The following is a 21,580-nucleotide window of genomic DNA, read 5'->3' on the forward strand; positions in this document are numbered from 1 at the left end:
GTTACTTACTGTGGAGAAAACAGTTCAAATTTATTCCTTATTAGAAATGTAAACTTTAATTTGAATTTCAGTAAGCATAAATATCAAACAATTAATCAATAAGTTGTGAAAAGTCACTGAATGTCTTTAAATTAAATATTACATGATGTAATATTTATGTAATGTCAGTTTCAGGCAGTGCAAACCCTCAAATTCCAAAGAATGTAATTAGTGTGTGTTCTACTTGAATGAGCACATTTTATGGGTGTATATTCATATTAATAAAGCATTTTCAGCTTTAAATCACAAATTGTAAGACTTATTTTATCATTTTAAAGCTAAAAATGGCATCAGAGTTCTTTAATGTATTTTTTAAATCAAATATACATCTTCAGGCAATGTGTTGTTGAGGTTAATTTTAACCGATGCTCATGTTATTAAGCACCTTCAACAACTTCAAATTAACTCTTATAACATTTAGTTATAATGTAGATATCTTGATAGTACAGAAGCTGGTTAGTGTTATGGTGCCATAAAAGTATTCTTTGGGAATTCTTGGAAGATTTCAAAAGTTTGTTTATTTGCAATTAAATCGTATTCAGTTCCCAGAGCAAAATATGAGAGATTTGTTGCCAAACTTCTTGGGATATCGGCATGGTGGTCAGCAGGTAGAGTGCCTCCCTATGGAGGAACTGGCGGGAATGTATTCAATGGGGATGAGGGGACCCAGTGATGTCCATAAAAACAATCCCCAAAACCATGGCACCACCACTGACCTGTTTTTGTCCAATCATGCAGTCTCATTGCAGCTAGCCTTAGTTGCTGGAGCTCCTATAACCCTACTACAACAGCAGCTACTAAGGTCATATTGCTCCCTGTGTATGGTCTGTAAATTGCATGTGTTCTGAGATCAACTTTCTATTTGTTGGTTGAAAAACCCGAGTTTCCGGGAGAGAAAACCATGCCAATCTCGCTTGAGACCGACTAACTCAGCCACATTGTAAAAAGGTGGTATCCCATAAAAATTCTTCCCATCATCAACAGGATTCGAACAGATCTTTTCACCTGGTGTGAGAAGGATGGCAATCCTACCGAGCACCCCTGCAGTGTGTTGATGATGTTCGGTCAACATGGTCCTTGAATAGGTCACCTACATGTAAGAATATCCGTAAGAGGGTCCACTAAGTGGCATGCTCAGAAAAAAAAAAAAGCGCAATATATTGCTTGTACTGTATTATTTCGACATGTACATAACATGGGATGTTGTAAAGTTTTCCTACCAAAATCTAGCAGTCGTCCGGTTTTAAGGTTCCTTGATTGGAGAGTTTTTACTGTATTTATTTATTTATTGAAATTATTTCCTTTCTGAAAGTTCTCAATTGCAATAATTATGTACTCCACCTCATAATAAATATCAGGAAACATTTTTCCTTAGATGGAACCGGCGGAACGATCCGACAGAGTCCACGCCCGGCCTCCAGCTAAAATGATGGCACATACATTGTTATATAATGCTAAATAAATATTTCAATTATTATTTATGAATGATCTCCCAAATTTTCATATGTAGTTAGCCGATCTCATGCTAACTACATGAGATGAATCGGCTAACTACATATGATGTAGTTAGCCGATCTCGTGAGGGGGATAAGGTATGTAGTTAGCCGATCTCGTGAGGGGGATAAGGTATGTAGTTAGCTGATCTCATGTGGGGGATTAGGTACCCCCTGTGAGCTATACTGAAGAAGTCTATATGTGAGCACATAATCCCGTTAGGGATGCTAAAAGATATCATTTAATTAACTCCTGGAATTCGACAAAGGAGAGGCAAAAGATGTGATGGCAACTATATACCAGTGAGACTTTGCTGATGGGTAAGATCAAGAGGTCTGGTTAAGGATACAATACAGGACCATCTAGAATGGTATCGTGAATAGATCATACTGTGTGTGTGTGTGTGTGAAAGGGAAGTCTTGTCTGGCCAATGTACTTCATTATGACAAAGTTACAAAACAGTTGGGTACAAGAAACAATGTTCACATTATTCATCTTGACTTAAGTAAAGCTTTTGACAAAGCTCAGCATGAAAGACTATTATAAAAACCGGAGAAATCAGGATTAATTGGTAAGATCTTTCATTGGATTAGGGGCTGACTGAAAGATCGGAGAAATTGTACTCATAAATTGACATGGCTCAAAGTGGCCCAATGTAGCAAGTGGAGTTCTCCACTTGCTACACTGGGACCACTTCTATTAGTCATCTTCTTTAATGATATTGTGAGGGTATGCAGGGGAAGTTTTCAAAGATTGCTGATGATTTAAAGGTAGATATAGTGATAAAAAGTGTCCTCCGTAGCCGAGTGGTCAGCGCAGGAGTGTGACAGCACATGCTCTTTGAGTAGACCAGGGCTCAAGCCCCTGACTGCTAAATACGGGCGATCTCCCAGCCCACACTGGACCACCGTGACAGATTATAATCCATTTCCCCAAATGTGAATCATTGAGGAGGCTTCCATCCTGCAGTGGATTGATAATGGCTGCAGTTTTAATGGTGTAAAATGGCCAGAACCTGGCCATCATTTTTTAAATTTTTTTAAGGATTCTCTCTGAGCAAGAGGAAGGATTCTATCAATGCTGATAAAATCCCTCCTCTTGCTCAGACTACATACTCGAGGGGACATAAATTCAAATCGTGGAAGGATGGTGGTAGGACAGATGTGCAGAAGTTTGTCATCAGCCAGTGGGTAGTTAATGGTTTGAACAAACTTCCATCTGGGTCAGTTTGAAGGAATTCACGAAATAGCCAGACAAACTATTAGAAAGGATAGACATTTTTTGGTTGCTGTATTATATAAACTTGCTTTGTTGCATCGTTTGCCAACTTTTAATACTTATAATATTTTACATCAGAGTGACTGGGATCGGTTACATACATAGGCTGAAAAGTGGAAAAAAAAACATACATTTAGAAGCATTAAACTGCAACCGCAGTTCAATGCTTCTAGTGAACTGAAATCCTGGAATTACTTATAATAATCCAGGACTGAAGTTTAAAAGCAGTTCAAGACAATAGACTCACGATTCAGTTAGAAGCCACCTTGAAGAAAGATAGAGCTTACAGAAAGGGTTCAAAGAAGGGCAACCAATTAACGAGTGGTACTAATCGATGACTATATGAATAACAGCTTTGAAGGTCAGCCTACAAAGCTTACCAACTAGACATCATGGGGGGGGGGAACCTGATTGAGGTACAAAAGGCTCTGAAGGAAACGGAAATCACTAAAATGAATGAAGGAGGTATTTTCAGTAGTAGAAGATAGAAGGAAATAAAGTTCAAATAAATTATTTTTGTTTTATTTCATTTTATGTTTTTGTCAAATAAAGAAAAAGTCTGCTTTGTTGCATCACTTAATCATTATAATACTAATACGTCTAACACAGAAAGTTCACACCAACCGTCTACAATACAATATACAGCAAGTGGAATTCCGCTTCTTATCACAAGTTTGGAGAGGTCTGGGTTCGACTCCGTCGATGACCAGAGGAATTTCTAAAAGCCTCTTCAATCGGAGCTATCGTTAGCCAATCTTAGGGTAAAGGAGTAAGGTTTTTCATTAGTGATTCCTGGTTTTTCAGCCCGCGCAGCATTAAATCAACCGTGAACACAAACTTGTATAGACATAATACATAACAGCGCAATATGGCCTTAGTGTTGCTACTACCATATTTTATTCAACAAAAAATCAACGGAATATTATTATTATTATTATTCTCTTTCTTCTCCTAATGGGTTTCCCATCCCGCGACGGGTACTAGTACCAGGTGCGTGGGATGATTGTTATGTCCGGTTACTATTATTGGCCGAGGAACTCACTGACTCCTACGGGTGTTCAAGATCGTGGCTTTCTGGAGTTCCATGTAAGTGTTCTCTGGAGGCTTATTGCTGCTAGGTTCTTATAGAGACTGGCACCATGGCAGAGGTTGATAAGGTGATTTGGCTGGTCATTATTTGTTTCATATGCCACATTTCTCTGACTTCCTGTCTTAGGTCTGTGTACTGTTGATCTTTCCTCATAGGTTTTCTGGAGGTTGCTGTGTCAATTGGGCACCGCTACGTCGATCGGGTAGGTTGCCATTTCCTTCTTGTCGATGAGGATTGTCTGGTCCATTGTGCGGGATCGTCTTGTTTATTATGGCGCTGTCACAGTAAAGTTTGTGAGTAGGGGTTTCTAGTACGGCCTGAGGTTCGACCTTGTAATACGATATATCTTCTTTGATCAACTGGTATTTCTTCGCTAGCTTCTGGTGTATTATCCTGCCCATGAGTGTACTGTCTGAGCGATCATCCTACATCCTGCGGTGTTGTACTGGATTGTTTCTAGGGCCGTGTGGCATCATTGATATGTGTCATCTGTCACTCCGGGGGGGGGAGGGGTTCTTGGCAATGCATTTCCTGTGGTTCCTGGTGTTGATTACCTGGTCTTGGATGGGAACATGAATTCTTCAGTCTTGGGGAAGAGCCTCCCGCTCAAGAGTTTTTGTCGAAATCTAACAATTACCACCCTGTGGTTACCTATGCTGTTGGTGCATGATATCATAAGGCGATAATTGTTAGATTTCGTCTAAAACGCATGTAATTGCAAAGGACAATGCTGTTAGCTATTCTACGTATTTGTCAAACAGTATCGACGGCTGCTTTGCAGATATTAGCTGGAGTGTTACCATTGGACTTTTACTTAGTATTTCGAGGGCTATGCTTTCATATCCAGGCGCCTCCGTAGCCAGGTGGGCAGGAGCAGCAGTGCGTAGCACACGTTTCTTAATTAGACTGGAGTTCGAGCCCGTCACCACCAAATACGGAGGACGCGGAAAGGTCAGGGAATGACCACCACATATCCACGGAGCAATAGGCCTTAGTTGCTAATGCTCCTAAAAACCAAATAACAAAAACAGCTTTCATATCCGTAAACAGATTCCAACTGCATTTATGGGGATTGAGATTGACACACATCAAGATGCTAAGAGAGTGAAACAAAGATGTTGGAATGAGTTGGTGAACAAAGGCAGGACAGATGGGACATATCCGAAACTAGATTAGTGACTGAGAAATTTATTCCTTGGGTTACTTAAAATAGACACGAGAACAAATAAGTAGTTCTCTATGAGCATGTTCACCTCTAATATTCTTACAGGACATGATTTTAAACGTTAAATGATAAACTGTTTATATTCCAATTGAGCAATACACCTCTCTTTTTGTGGAGAGGCTGAAAGTTGGAGCCATGTTTTGTATGGCTCTCCACAATATTTGGACATCAGGACAGAATTTCAAACTACTGTGGGAACAATTTCTCCTCAAGAGGAGAAATTGTTCCCAAAGATGAGTACTCAGAAGCACCTTTCCAGGTGATTGCTGCTTCTGGATAGCCAAGCAGTCAGGACAAACAACACAACACGCACTAACTACACAAACTGCACTACACTTGTCTGGCCCAATTTTACAGAGTCCGTAAAATGACAGTGATATTGTTTGTGACACGTGTTATTGTTTAGGGTGCCACCCTAAACAATAACACGTGTCTCATGCGTTCGAAGCCATCTTATCTATGCAGTCTTGATGAAAGTCGTAGTGTCTGCTTATGGAGTGCCTTCTTCACCCATCTTACTGTCTGTGTCAATAGGGTCTCCTTGTTGAAGTTGAGCGGTGGGTGCCATTTGTCTATCTTCCTTATGGCCTGGTAGATTGGCGTTATATTTTTCTGGAAGCAATCTCTCAGGTTCTTAATCGTCTTTTTTTTTAATTTTTTAATTATTATTATTAGTAGCAGCAATATCTGTTTACAAGTGTGTATTACTCATTTCATGAAACATGCTCTGAAATGCGGTAAACTTGGAGGGAGAGAGATAATATCATTCTTAGGTTTAAAGATGGAACGTGTCCTTGGTTATATGTAGTAGTATATACGCTATCAAAAATGAATTAAATGAGGTCACATATTCAAAAATTCAGTTTCAGATCTAATTTTCTGATAACATTTGTCTAATATGTACAACACTATGCTTTTTTTTTTTACATTTTATTTACAATTACAATTATTTATTTTTTTATTTCTGTGTGTTGTAACAATGTATTTAGTAAGAGTCTAGGGCAGTGTTTCCCAACCTTTTTTCAGATTCAGACTACTTTTATATACGAGACAAAAACTACGTACAGTAGTATCACCAGTAGGTATGAACGAAACGTCAGGTAGGTTCGCCACTCAGAGGGTGGGGGAAATGTGTTTATATTTTTCAGGCTTTGTTTTGTTTTTCTCTCAATAGATGGTGATAGTAGTGATTTCAGAATATAATTTTCAATTTATTTTTACCTTTCGATTCAAATCGAACTGGGATCATTGTGTTCAGCGAGCATTGACGTTTTCTCACGGCACTGCGAGTTCCCGTTACTTTCGGGTTAGATGTAGCCTTTGAATGTATCAGTTGTGAAGGTGTGTATCAAAGTGAATCTTTGCATTGGAAAGGTCCATTTTGAGGGTGGTTATGCTGTGGGGGAGGGCCGTTCCCGTCTTCTGGGAAGTTTATTTTGGAGTGGTTATGTTGTGGGGAGGCTGCCACTGCCGCATCTTGTTTGTTTGCAGGATGAAAAATCTTTTTTTCACAAAGTTCAGTCGTACCTGAAAGATAAAAATTCCTTGCCATTTCCATCTGTTGAGATCTGAGAATAAAATTGTCTGCATTCTTAAGTTTTTTCTTGACCAAAGTTCCACCTGTTCTTTAAAAGCTGAAAAATTAAACCTGTGTGTTTCCTTGAAGTCTTATCAAGTTTATCTGCAATGGTAATGTTATTTTCTCGAACCTCCATCTGTTTCCATCTGTTGTTGAGATCTGAAAATAAAATTATCTGCATTCTTAAAGTTTATCTTCCAAAGTTCCACCTGTTCTTGAAAAGGTGAAAAATTAAAACTGTGTGTTTGAAGTCTTATCAAGTTTATCTGTAATGATTGTTGTTTTAAAAAAGATAATGTGTTATTTTACACATTATCTTTTTTAATGTGTAAAATATTACCAAGGTAAAATTTAAGATTTAAAATTAAGCAGTTTTAAACACTTAAAAAGGTTATTTTTCTCTATAATACTAAAGAATCACACAGACAGATAATATTTGCAAAAAAGAATAATTTTTATTGGGTTAAAATAAAAAAATAAAAATATACAAAATTACAATGAGGGAGGAATGCTTATTGACATATTTTTTTACAACTGTAAATTCGTTTCTTTCGTTCACACTTCTCTGTAACCCCTCCATCAGTGGCAGGTCGTAGAAGGCTCCAAGCGATATTAATATAAGTACCAACAGCATGCCTGAAGACTCTTCTTTTTATGTTTTCTCTATCCTCTATCTGGAAAAGAACAAGATGTTAGACGATTACAAAGACCCCTCGCATTGTGGGTAGTTTCAGTGGTGTTAAGGCATTGCAAAGACATATAAAGCTACCCAGCGGTATTGGAAAAGAGTACTTGCCAAGCTAGCCGAGTTATGTGCAACACAGACCGCAAAGACTTAATTTTCTCAGGAACAAGGTAGTAGTTCCAGGACTTCACCATACATTTCAGTGCGATTTAGCAGACTTTTCCAATCTGTCTAAAGAGAACAGAGGTATATATACTGGTGTGCAAAATTTAGGGACCAGTCAGGTTTTCACCTATAGCTTCTCATAGGTGTGGCCTGGATATGGGAAAAGCGACCAAGAATCAGAGATTAGAACCGAAAGGGCTCTGGGAACAGCCAATGGGAAGCCTCGAAAATTGGTACAAACTAGCCAATAAGATTTTTTTAAGAACCAAAATCGGATGCAGGACAGGAAATGACCTATGAGTCATACATCCACCTGTCACCGCCGATCTCTAGACGGGGAGGGATGGGGGGACAGAAAATGTGTAACTGTTTATTTTAAGTATTCTTTCAAAAGTAAACTTTCAAATAAAAAAAGTAGAAAAAACTTCATTTCACATTGTCTTTAAGCTGTCAGGAAAAAACAAACAAAGCTTTTGTTTTTCAGGATGGAAAATATGGTTTGTCCATGAAAATCGAGTTGTTTGTTTTCAACCAGTAAGTTAATGTTTAAAAGGGCATAAGTACTTTGTCTATTTGATACACAGAATAAACAAACCATCAGGGTTGAAACTTTACCTTTAAAATTAGATTTTTTCATAATATTCAGAGAGATAGTTGTGGCATTACCCGTGATATAGTAGTTCGAAGTTTCGACAAGAATCAGTTCCAAAGTCACAGCTCCGGGACTAGTTCCAGGCATGCCAGAACGATATATGGGTTTTAAAAAACCGGATTTCTCAATATTTTCTGCAGATTTGTGTGGAGTTAAGACGTAAATGTGATTACTTTCTGTCTTTTGCACCTCAAACAGATTCATTTAAAATTTGAGCTTGAAGATTATATACTGTTTGGAACACCGATTCATTTTTCATGTTATTGAAAAATGAATCGGTGAAAAATGAATGTGTAAAATGATTGCAAAAATTTGGAAATAAACACATGTGCTGTACTTTTTCCCATCAGAATGCGTTGGTTTTAATTCTGACTTTAGCATTAGCAGAGGCATATGATGCAAGAAAGCAAGCTTATTCAGCATCAGCCAAAAAAAAAAAAAAAACCCACTCCCATTTCACCCCTCCGTTCGTTCGAAATACCTGTCCAGTTGAGCTTTAAATTTGTTTAGGCTATCAACTTCAACAACAAGTGATGGAAGTCGGTTCCACCAACCAACCACCCGCTGGCCAAAGGCAAATTTCCGCACATCTATCCGACATCCGTCCTTCCTCAATTTGAATTTATGCCCTCTGAGGTGATTATTCTGAGAAAGATGAAGAATCCCATTGGCATTGAGCATGCTCAAACCATTCAAAGCCTTATACACCTCTATCAGATCACCTCGCCAGTGCCTAGTCTCCAAACTCTGTAATTTGCAAAACTTAAGCCTTTCTTCGTAAGAGCAACCCTTTGTTCCATTTACTAATCTTGTTGCCCTTCTCTGTACCCGTTCCAGCAGCTTTACATCCTTCTTGAAATGAGGCCTCCAGACCTGTATACAGTACTCAAGATGTGGCCTTACCATTGCCTTATACAAGGGAATAATCACCTCCTTATCCCTGCTAGAAAAATTCCTGTATATCATTGACAAGACACCATGAGCTACTCTTGCAGCTCGTCTGCACTGCTCAGAGAACTTCATATCTGCCTGCACAATTACCCCCAGGTCCTTTTCATTCTCCACCACTGTCAGTGTAGTACCGCAGAGTTGATACGTTGCTCTGGGGTTACTGTTTCCCGTATGCAGCACTTTACATTTGTCGATGTTAAACCTCATTTGCCACCTCTCAGCCCATCTGTTCAACCTTTCCAGATCCTGTTGCAGCAGCATAGCGTCAGTATTGTCCTTAACGACCCTGCCAACCTTTGTATCATCTGCAAACTTGGACATTAAACTTGATATCCCATCATCAATATCATTGATAAACACCGAAAACAACAACGGACCCAACACTGAACCTTGAGGAACTCCACTAATAACATTAGTCCACGTTGAGCAGTGTCCATTGATTACCACTCTCTGTCTTCTGCCACTCAACCATCCCCTTATCCATAGCAGCAATTTGCCTCCAATGCCACACTGCTCCAATTTCTGCAGCAGTCTTCCATGTGCAACAGTATCAAAAGCCTTTCTAAGATCCAAATATATAATATCAAAGTTATTCCCTGCATCCAGTTCTTTTGTGACTACATCATAGTATCCAATCAAATCGGTCAGGCAAGACCTGCCCTTAACAAAACCATGCTGCATCTGAGCTATAACTGAATTCTTGTCTAGATGATCCTGCAGTGCTTCTTTAACCAGTGCCTCCATTAATTTACCTGGAACAGAAGTTAAACTAACAGGTCTATAATTACTTGTGTCAGCCTTTGATCCTCCTTTGTGAATTGGGGTTACATTTGCACATCTCCAGTCTATGGGTACCTCCCCTGAGTCCAAAGAAGCTCTCATAATTATGGCTAGGGGTTTGCATACTTCCTTTGCTGCCTCCTTTAATATAACTGGATAGATCCCATCCACCCCAGGTGCCTTTTTTATGTTTATCCTCAACAATCTCTCCTCCACTTTCCTCTCAGTTATTACAAAATCATCCAGCTCACTGCCAATGTTTACTTTACCTGCATCATTCTCCTTCCTGAATAACTCCTCATGCGTGAATGTAGATGCAAAATACTCGTTTAGATTGTTAGCCACCTGAGCAGGATCCTCAACTGTTGAACCATCAATATCCAGTGGACCAATCTGATTCATCCCTTTCCTTTTCGAGTTCAAGTATGTATGACTTTCATAATACAGGCAGCAAAGTGTATTTTTAGATTTTCAAATGAGGCAACTACTGAATGGAAGAAAAGAAATTAACCATTTAATTCAAAGGGGAGAAAATATTATTATCGTAAGTTTAAAAAAAAATAAATAAATGCACGGTCACGTCTGTTTTTTCCGGGGGAAAAAACATGGTTATTTTTACTCTGACTTTGAAAATATCAACCGCGATGTGGATTTTTAGATTTTCAAAAAAGACAACTACAGATATGAAAGAAAAAAATTCTCTATAGTTTTTTTCCAATGTGAAAATATCTATTTAAATTCAAAGAAAATATATATCCATTAAATTCCAAAAGAAGAGGCTTTTATCGTTTTCACATGTATGTCAGCATTAATGCTATGCAATTATAAGGTCGGAAATTATTACTTTGATTTTTGTCGCTAATATCCAGCTGTGTATGGTAAACCCATACGCTCCCTTGGAAGGGGGGAATAACTTTGTGTGCTTTCGAAATTAGCCTGTCAAAATAAAATGAAGAAATAAAATATCATCGTATTTGCAGAATAAGACACCCACACTGGTGTCTGTTTTTCTGGTGAGAATTACAAGAGCCAAGCGAATGGTGTTTGATGAGTTTAGATTTTCTAAAAGGTAGCTAGAGACAATGGGAGGAAAAAATATATATATTCCATTCCGAAGAAGGGAAATAAATATCAGTTCATATTTTCAACCAATCAGAAATCGTTATGTCTTTGGAAATAAACTGAAGCTCAAGGCTACAGAGAGTTTGCTATCTTGAGAAGAAACTTACAAAATTGTCTATGACATCAAAAAGGTTCAACAGGATATAACTCATAGTTGAAAGGACAGGTCTGGGCTCGTTACGGTTAAACCTATGAATATACAAATAGAAGCCCCTAATAAGGAAAGATGTGACGTTGGACAAAATTACTGTGCATGTCCCAGCTGACGAATGGTCCTGCTCTGGCTTAAGAAAGTCATTATCAGCTTGATCTCTGTTTGTACAGTTCATAAAAATGACTAGTGCTACTAACTATGATGCATCCATCTTGAAGAAGAAAAATGTTGTTTTCTATCAATGCTTTGGTACACACTCAACAATTCGAGTTTTGTTTTTTGATTTCCAGGCATGTATCTTGTTGGAAAATGCTAATGCCTGTATATGACTGTCCAAAAACGAATGGCAATAATTGAAGTTCAAAAATTAGCGAAATTGTTGTACTCCAATGTGGAAGGGCTAAAGAGATTTTACATCTCCACCAGTTACCAGTTGAAACAGGTAATTCCAAGGGAACTATAGCAGCACTCACTGACAAAGGGGCAGTTCAATTAAGTTCAATTAACTCTTGACATTTCTGAGCTGGAGGTATTATGCATTAAAATTCCATTTATTGATGATTTCTTACAGCTATTGGAATCAGAAAAACCATTATTCCATCTAATGGAGCTTACAGTTATGAAAGACCTCAATCAGGTATGCGAGCGACTGAGATCTGAATATTTTCCTACTTTGTTCGAAATACCTTTTTTACCTGTTTATGAACACTATTTATGCACAGCAAGTCCTTTTATTACGATGCAAATTTTTTAGCTATATGTAAGAGAAGGTAGACACTCTATATTCAACTCCTATGCCATCTACCAGGCTGTTGTAGCTATGATGAGAGAACTAGAGGTGGGTTTTTCTCTCAAATATAGTGCATTCCCATTCAACTAGTTGGAAAAGCGACAGAAAATGTGTTCTGTGTAAAAATGTGAGTGACTATTATATTTATGGACATGAATTTCACATTCTGTTGCTAACTAAGAAATAATGTGTATGCTTAGTGGTATCTTGTTTAGAATTTGTCTATTGGTTACACCCAATTAAAATAATTCTTTTTTGCAAATATTATCTGTCTGTGTGATTCTTTAGTATTATATAGAGAAAAAAAAAATAACCTTTTAAGTGTTTAACAACTGCTTAATTTTAAATCTTAAATTTTATCTTGGAATAGATTTTACACATCAAACATGAGAGGTTTGAGAAAATAACATAATCATTGCAGATAAACTTGATAAGACTTCAAGGAAACACACAGGTTTAATTTTTCAACTTTTCAAGAACAGGTGGACCTTTGGTCAAGAAAAAACTTTTATGAACGCAAACAATTTTATTTTCAGGTCTCAACAACAGATGGAAACAGCAAAGAATTTTTATCTTTCAGGTACGACCGAACTTCGTCAAAAAAAAACAAAAAACTTTTTTATGGGGAGGGCTACTGCCCGCCGATGTGGCAGGTGGCGGCCCTCCCCACAAAATAACCACTCCAAAATAAATTTCCCAGAAGACGTGGGGACGGCCCTCCCCCACAGTATAACCATCCCCAAAATAGACCTTCTCAATGCAACGCCACATAATTAACGTTGAATAATTTTAACGTTAAAATTATTCAAAAATTCACTTTGACGTCACAACCGATACATTCAAAGGCTACATAGAACCCAACAGTAACAAGCTGTGAGGGAATGTCACCACCCACTAACCATAACAATTCCAGTTCGATTCAAAGTGAAAATTATATTCTGAAATTTTACCACTAACTAACACCATCTATTGAGAGAAAAATATAAATACATTTTTCCCTCACCCTCCGAGTGGCGAACATACCATACTGACGTTTCGTTTATACCTACTGGTGATACTACTACGGACCACAAGATATATATAAACTATACATGAAAATATATTTTTAAATTACAATGACATATGCTTACACTTAACATATAGTAGTATATTTGAGGTTGTTATATACATGTCTGCATATCCCATCACTGTAAAAAAAAAAAAAAAACACTTGTTTATTGTCAAGTGCCGCGGACTACAGAAAGGAAAACACTGGTCTATGGTACAACTTAATTTTTATTTTTAGAGTATATATACTGTAAATAAAGTTCAGTAGATATGTGAAATAATGACATGCTAAAAAATACAGGAAAGTTTTGGTTCAGAATGTATGAAATTCTGGCCCGATGGCTTCAGCGGGTGAAATTATCAGCAATAAAACTGATTTAAATAAAATAAAATTTAACTTCTAGCCACGATTATTCGGACTGTGATGGATAATATTGCTGGGCTTTCTTTTTTTCACTCATTATGTAAAGGTAGCAACGTGCAATAAACAACACTAATGTTACAAAGTAAAACTCTTATGTAAATTAAATCCACAAATGTTGAACGTGATTCATTTTCATTCATTATATTTCCAAGTCTTGGAAGTAAAATTAATGTGCAATCGCTGAAGTTCAGCAAACGTTCCTCGTTTCGGTTGGCAGTGAGACAGATCACATTCAACACAAATACAATAAAATTTAAAACAATTTACAGAAATGCTCGCCATTATTCTGAATACGATTTTCAAGACTACCTGAATGAATTAAATAAATATCTCTATCTCAGTAAAGAAGCGGGATACTATTCCAATGTGGGTATTGAAACAGTTTGAGAAGCGTAATGAAAATTTGCATATTTTCTCATAATATTTCAGTATGGTATTAAAATATTAATATAACCTTTCTTTAATGGAGCGCTTCATACCTCATGTTTCTTTTGTCAAAAATTAGCATTAAACATCGATAAAATATACGGATGTTTAAGTCCTCATAAGACGTCAATGAAAACTCATAAAAATATTTAAAAACATTGGATTGTATACGTTTGAATCTCCCCTCTATCAATATTTCGTTATAGTGGCTGGCAATACTGTATAATAAAACATCCTGTCCTGTGCTGCGGCAGAAGTAGACCAAACAAATCCCTCCATTATCTGCCACTATGTTGTTCGGCGACTCTGTGATGAGGAAGCTGAGAGGGATGTTGTAGCAGCACATTGATAAGTTTTAAACAAATGAAATGGTATTCTTAGTAGTGTAGCTGTACACAGAAAATCATTGAAGAAAAATCTTTTGTTCTCCCTCCCTTTCCTATATTGAGTGAGCTCCCCAAGCAATCACGTGATCCATTCCAGCTTAGCGGCCAAGTGGGCGCACGCGGCTAACGCAGCTCTGCCGTATACAGAGTGGACGAGAATGCTCCCCTGCGCAGGACGTACCATGGGTGAGTTTGTTCTTCTTTCTCTCTTAAAAGCAAGGGTTTGTTTACACCCTGTTAATTAGCATTGCCTTTCACTTAATATATTCAAATGAATGCTACATATCAGGGCGGAAGCTAAGATGCAAATACTAAACAATTCTGTCGACTGGAAGCATAAGTTGCTGCTGGTCTGCAGAAAATCTCTGCTGTAAACTTATCTTAGAGAAAAACATCAAGCGACATCTATTGCCTCCTAGATGCTTGCTGACATTTAGAAGTTCTATTTAAAAAGCTTGATCCGATATGTATAATCGGATTATGTAATCCGCAGTACACCTTAAATGCGGAAAAAAGCGATGCAGTGAAGCTATACTTGAATATATATTTCAGTACTTGTTGAATACTTAATCAGTTATTTGTCACAATCATGTGCAATAAAATTATTCGGCTTTATTAAGTTATTTTATAGAATTTAATTAATTATGGAGTTGAACCTCATGTTTAGTTTTACGATATTTTTTGTAATCTCAGGAATTGGCAGTGACTAGTTTGTAGTTCATTAAATGGATTTTGTAAATTAACAACTTTATTAAGTTTCATTTTTGTCAATTTTGTTCTAAAACTGCATTTATTTTTTCATATTTACGATATTTTCAATTCTGAAATTTCAAGGAATTGTTTTTTTTTCTCTTTTCTTTTTTTTATTTTTTAAGAACGACGTGTACATGCGATTGTGCAGCACGATTTACTTAATTTAACCCCGGGGGCTCACATCTGGTGAGTATGGGCTTGGCACACCCAGGGTCCTGAGCTGGATATCATCATTCTTCTCTTTCTTGGTGATTCCCTTCTACTTTTGACTCTCTCTCTCTCTCTCTCTCTCTCTCTCTCTCTCACGGTTACTCGGGAACTTTTTTTTTTCTCGGTGCAGCATAAGCCTCAGGCTTCCTTGCATCATATGAATATTAATAATAATAATAATAATAATAAAATAAAATAACGGATCGAAATCTCAAGTTACATACAATATTTGACACCAGATCTGTTATATATTTGTATCAGAGTTTTAAAGAAGTTTCGGATCCCGATTAGGTAGGCTCCCTCACAAATGAACTCGTGGCAAGCACTACTGCTACAAAACATGCTGAATTAAGATGTAATACTTTTCTGAGAACTCTGCAACATCAGCGAAAGCATCCTTATAGTGGTGGCTGTAAGAAGTAAACATAATTTCTGTTACAATCTGTTACAGTATTTCTTACTTCGTGCCAATAATATTTGCAATCATCTATGTCATGGGGTGGTCCCATGACATAGATGACCAACAATTCTCAAACTATGATCCCCTCCCCCCCCCCCGGTTTCGCAATTTTTTCTTTTTTTTTTTTAATTTTGTTTTCAGGTTTTAAATGTGATTATTTTTTTGTTTATTGAAGTGCAACGGCTTTATTTTATAAAGTTGTAAGGTTTTATCCACGTTTTATTTCTCATATAGATTAAAATATTTTATTGAAAGTAAGTGGTATATTTTTATTTCTTGCTCAACTTTATTTCTTTATTTCTTGCCTCTATCAGCTTTATTTCTTGCCTAAACGAAATCATTATTTTTATTTATGGGACTGGGCGAGCACAACTTCATTTATAATTTCTGGGAGTTCCATTATCGCAAAGTTTGAGAACCCCAGGCCTAAGGGGGTATTCAGAGTAATAGAGACATTTGTCTTTTTGGTCCCGTAAATTTTTGAATAAAGCATTACATTTAACATGTTATCCTACGTTACTGAAAGCCAGCTTATTTTTGCTACAAAGTTTCATGTACATTCTGGCAGGTCTTCTAGAAACATATACTGGATTAGAGGTACCGTAATGAGATTATAAGAAACTATTTTTCGGATACTGTGTCCTTCCCACCCCCAACTCCCGTACTGAAAGAAGTCTATATATTTATATTTATAAAGAAATATAAATACATTTTCTGTTTATACTCCGGAGGGTCCCATATGATCAGGGGAGTTTATAAGATATAAAATACCAGATTTATTATATTTAGCAGTCATGTGGGCCACGATAAACTCAAACACGTGTACTAGTACTGTATCCCACTTTGACCTCTCGACTACATTAGGTCTAATCTAGAAAGATTAAAAAATAAAATTAAAATTAATTTCCTTTCTTCTTCTTCTGTGGTAGAAAAACATGATCGAAAATTTCTTATTTGAGTTGTAAATTAAATTAACAAATGATGATGCTTGATGTAAATTTTACTATACCCGGGTAATATTGTTTGATTGACTATTTATAGAGCTGGGCAATGGAACCACTGATCTTCATTCGCTGACTAAAGCAAAACCAATTCTTATTAACAAATCGCTAAAATTCAAAGCCAGAGTTCGATGATCGCTGCGTTACATTTATTGCTAAAATATCTCTTAAATCAAATTCATTGAATTAAATAAATTTCCTGTAATCAAGCAGTCTGCTTTGATATATGGGAGGGACTAATAGTTTCTTCTAAATCCTCCGTTCCCTTCATTAAATCACATTCAGGTACAGAGGGGTGCTGCTACGGGCTGGTAGAAGCTTCTTGGTAACTTTTGGATGTTTGCTGAGCCGCTTGTTAAGACAATTAGTTACGAATGTATGATGAACAGTTGCTTTTAGTTAGAGAGTCAGCCGTTAATTATATAACGAGCCTATTGCTAATTTATTAGTAGCATACAGATACGGCATGTATAAATAAATAAATTTTCTGTTTATAATCCAGGACGACCAAAGGAGTTCACAAGATATACAAGAAACAGCATCGTATTTAGCAGTCACGGGCTTGAACTACAGTCACTCAAGGCACATGTACTTTTACAGCTTGACCACTCGGCTATGGCGGCCTCAACGTACATGCTAACAGAACACTTATTCTATTCTATAAATAAATTGATCGTGTATTAAAATTCAGTATAATTGCGTATTACTTTGTGGAAAACATACTATCATAGACTATTATGCTATTGGGAGCAATCATACTCTTGTAGCATTATAATAAATAAATAAATAAATAAATTTTCCGTTTATACTCCGGGACGACCACACGGTCAGAGGACTTCACAAGATAGAGAAAATACAAGAAAGAGAACTGTATTCACGTCACGTTACCAAAAATTTCCTAAGCTGTTATTATAATAAACAAACTATATTAATCTAAATTAAAACTAAATTATATTAAACTGTTATTGTTTTTGTACGGTGCATTTCTTCCGGTCTTTTTTTGGAAACGTCGGGCGTCCAGTATCCATTGTGTCATTGGCACAAAATTCCAAGATGGGTTCGTCATAACCTTGGTGTTCATCTACTTCCATACTGTTAGTGGGTGCTTCGGTTTTCTTAGAGGCTTTAGCAGTTTTCACTTTTCCTCTGTCACTTGAGACCGTTGGAGTATCAGTTGGAATACTGATTGGAGTATTATTTATTTATTTATTATTAGTGGCTTCACTGGTTTTAGTTTTAGGAATGTCTTTTCCAGATGTTGATAGGGTTGCTTTAACCCAGAAGTGCTGGGCGGAATTGACACATCTGTTTGAACTGCAGTTGACGAATAGCTCCGGGTATGAGATAAATACTGTTAGTGAGTTACTGCAACGAAACAACACTGCCACAACAGAATCGTCCTAAACAAAAAGTATTCTTATAAATTTATAAATGTGCATTCTTTTTCGTGTAACCTCACAGAGTTAGTGTTTTGAGGTGGATTTCCTGGAATTGTTATAGGTGAATCAGGAGCGCCCTCTATTTTTGTATGTGTAGATATATCAGTACAAGAGGGATATATCTACACATACTACAAAAATAGAAGGCGCTCCTGATTCACTTATAACAATTCCAGGAAATCCACCTCAAAACCCTAACTCTGTGAGGTTACATGAAAAAGGATGCCCATTTATAAATGGTAGTAACGTAATTACCTCCAACAACACGACGACCTTAGCTTTCCACAACGCTACAACACCACCAGACAAAAATTCCCCGAAAACTGGTTATGCAAATGAGAATATAGGAAGCTCGAGCATTTGGGATCGAGACTATCGAATGAATTAGCCTTAAATACTGGGGGGAAATATGCAAGCACTCAAACCCCGGAATCAGGGGTGAAACTTTATGAGCACAAGTGTAATCGAACAGAGGATGAACTAACATGTGGTGCAAAACGGAAAAAGAGAGACGAGAAAGGATCAATTCAATTAAGAGAAACACAGACTGAACACTCAAACTTAGAAACACGCAAAACCAGTAAAAACAAAGGGCGTCGGTTGGAAAGTGTAACTCACCGAAACAAGACTCAAATCTCAGAGAATGTAAATAAATATAAGGAAAATATTGATGCACACACCGATACAAAAGAAATCTATACAACCAAGACACAGACAAAGTATAGTTATGCCGCGATATTAAAAAGGGGATATGACAATGGCAGTGATACGGCGGAAGCAGATAACACAGACAAAATTGAAAGAATGTACTCTAACAGTAAAAAAAAAAACTGGAATCCGAGTTCTCAGCTACTAATCGGGGCTTCGAAAAACAAAAAGCTTAAAGTTATTACAAAGCTCAAGGTTATATTTGTTTCAAGGTTGGCCCCAGATACAACTGAAAGAGAATTACAAGAATACGTTAGAAGCTTTTGAAAGTCAAATGTTCAGGTAACCAAACTGAAATCAAGATTTCCACAGGAGTACTCATCCTTTAGAGCAGGGGTGGGCAACAGCCGGCCCGCGACGATGGTGAATCCGGCCCCCTCGGTAAATGCATAAATATAGAAAATCCATACCTGACTACACTCGCCGTAAACGTTCGGCTTAATTCGGTTCAATTTGGAATCGCGGCCAGTACAACAGTAACCAAGTGATTCTACGCAGCGTCAAAGAGTTATTTCCTAATTATTATTGTAGCATCGATCGAACGAAGTTCCTTTGGGTTTGACTTCTTATTGAAAAAAATAATATTGGTGCGAGATATTTTGTTTTATGCCTTTTCTAATTATTACAATTTTTAATTTAATATAATTTATAGCCCGTAAAATGAGCCAATTAAAAAAAAAAGAAAAATTGATGCCGAATGCCGCATTTTCAATGATAATTGGACATTCAGATATTTTTTTTAAAAATACATTAATAATTTGGTAATTCAAGTAATATAACATTTTTTAGGTTCTGATTTTTTTTTATTAAATCGTTCAATCTATTCCGGCCCGCATCATGATGCGAAAATTTCATTCGGCCCGCTGACGAAAAAAGTTGCCCACCCCTGCTTTAGAGTGTCATATAGTGAGGACAATGAAGCAATTATTCTGGACACTAATAAGTACACGTGCCTTGAGTGACCGGGGTTCAAGCCCGTGACTGCTGAATACGGTGCTGTTTCTAGTATTCTCTCTAACTTGTGAACTCCACTGACCGTTTGTCGTCCCGGAGTATAAACAGAAAATTTATTTTATTTTTTAATAACTGGACCGAAGAAACATTGAAATTGCCTTTTCGCAAGAATGTAAGTACAAGGACAAAATCAATAAACCCATCTCCACCTATGAATATTGGAAACGGAAATAAATAGCAACTACAGACAATCAAGAAAATACAGGAAAATAGGATTCCAGTTCGGCAAAATAAGAATAATTTACATGATAATTTTCTATGTTACTATCAAAACATGCAATGTCTGAACAACAATAATAATAATAATGTTAGGCCAGCCCTAGAATTTGCCTCACAGGTCGGGTACCCACATGCAGCTTACCAAAAATTGGAAATTGATAATATTCAAAAAAGATCAATACACTACGTTTGCTTTAAAAGTGGCCTTGAATACAATGAGAAATCTTACCAAGAGTGGTGTGTATTCTTTCGACTTGAAATGCTGAAAGAAATAAGAGATAAAGCCGACTTACTCCTTTTTAACCAGCTGTTAAATGGTACCCTGAATTGCCCTCATCTCGTCTCACTAATAAACTTCAACGCACCTACAAGAGCTTTAAGAAATCATCCACTGCTAAAACCATCCTATGCAAGAACTAATTATGGATACTACAACTTCTATAACAAGACTGCAAGATCAATCAACAAACCAAATCTGGAGATATTCGATAGCCCTGGAAACTTCAAGAAACAACTGAAATTGCTAATCACATCCGTTACCTGAAACTTAAAATTGACTCTTACCAGTTCTAAGACTGATTCTGTAATGTGTGTGTATATGTGTGTGAAGCAAAAGCAGAGTTCAACCTTTTTCCTTCCTGTTCACTTCAGTCTCACTGATCCGTCCTCTTTTATTTATTTAGTTTTATTTTTATCTGTAGATTTCAATTTACTGTTGCTTTTAAGCACCTTTACTTTTCTCTTTACATTGAAAATTTATACTCCAAGCTTCTGCTTTGGAGATGTGTAATGATGCTTTGTAGCTGCACCCTCAGGCATGTTTGATTGCTGTTTTGTAGCTGTTAATAATAATTCTAAAGGGCATACAGAATCGTTCTGAATAAAACTGCCCTAAGGAGCATTCAGAATTGTCCTAACAAACTTAAACCCCTAATTGCAGTATTTAATATATTCTTTGTGTTTTACGTATCGAAATACGAACACTGCATAAATGATAACGTCAACCTGTTTTATGCCATAGTGTAAGAAAAAATGTGCTTAACAGTATGTCAGCGAACAGTTGACGTTGGGAAATCACATCGAGCGGGTGTTGTGTGTCAATACTATGATCAATACTATTCGATTTGAAGTTAAGCGTATGTTAGCATGCAGTCTGAGCGGTAGCACAGTGGTATCGTCACGGTCCTCCCCTACACCGGCTGGAAAAGGCCCGAGTTCGAATCCTGCCGATGACGCGAGGAACTTTAATGGGCTTTTTTTTACTCCGTAGCTGAGTTAGTCAGTCTCAGGCATAGACAGCAAGGTTTTTTCCCCAGAAAAGGGGGGTTTTCGCCTCACAAAACAGGCAAATCAACCAGGAACACACGCAATTTACAGACACAAAACACATGGGTAGATGTAATCAATTACGGGTGACTCTAATAAATAATTTGATTTATTTTTATTTATTTATTTTATTTATTTATTATTTTTTTTTTGTTAGCATTAG

General features: G+C 37.0%; 1 protein-coding gene across 2 annotated transcripts in view; it reads left to right on the top strand.

Annotated features, from left to right (window-relative positions):
- Nucleotides 1-14,380: 14,380 nt before the first annotated feature.
- The window catches only part of LOC150087288 (uncharacterized), a 104,436-nt gene continuing 97,236 nt past the window's right edge, over nt 14,381-21,580 (top strand). For both annotated transcript variants that reach the window (XM_090371109.1, XM_090371110.1), the window contains exon 1: nt 14,381-14,473. The gene's annotated coding sequence lies outside the window, so the exon portion shown is untranslated. The remainder of the gene's footprint in view (nt 14,474-21,580) is intronic.

Source organism: Mastigoproctus giganteus, chromosome 4, assembly GCF_048544385.1.
Source record: "Mastigoproctus giganteus isolate SK-2022 chromosome 4, ASM4854438v1, whole genome shotgun sequence".
Lineage (NCBI taxonomy): Eukaryota > Metazoa > Arthropoda > Arachnida > Uropygi > Thelyphonidae > Mastigoproctus > Mastigoproctus giganteus.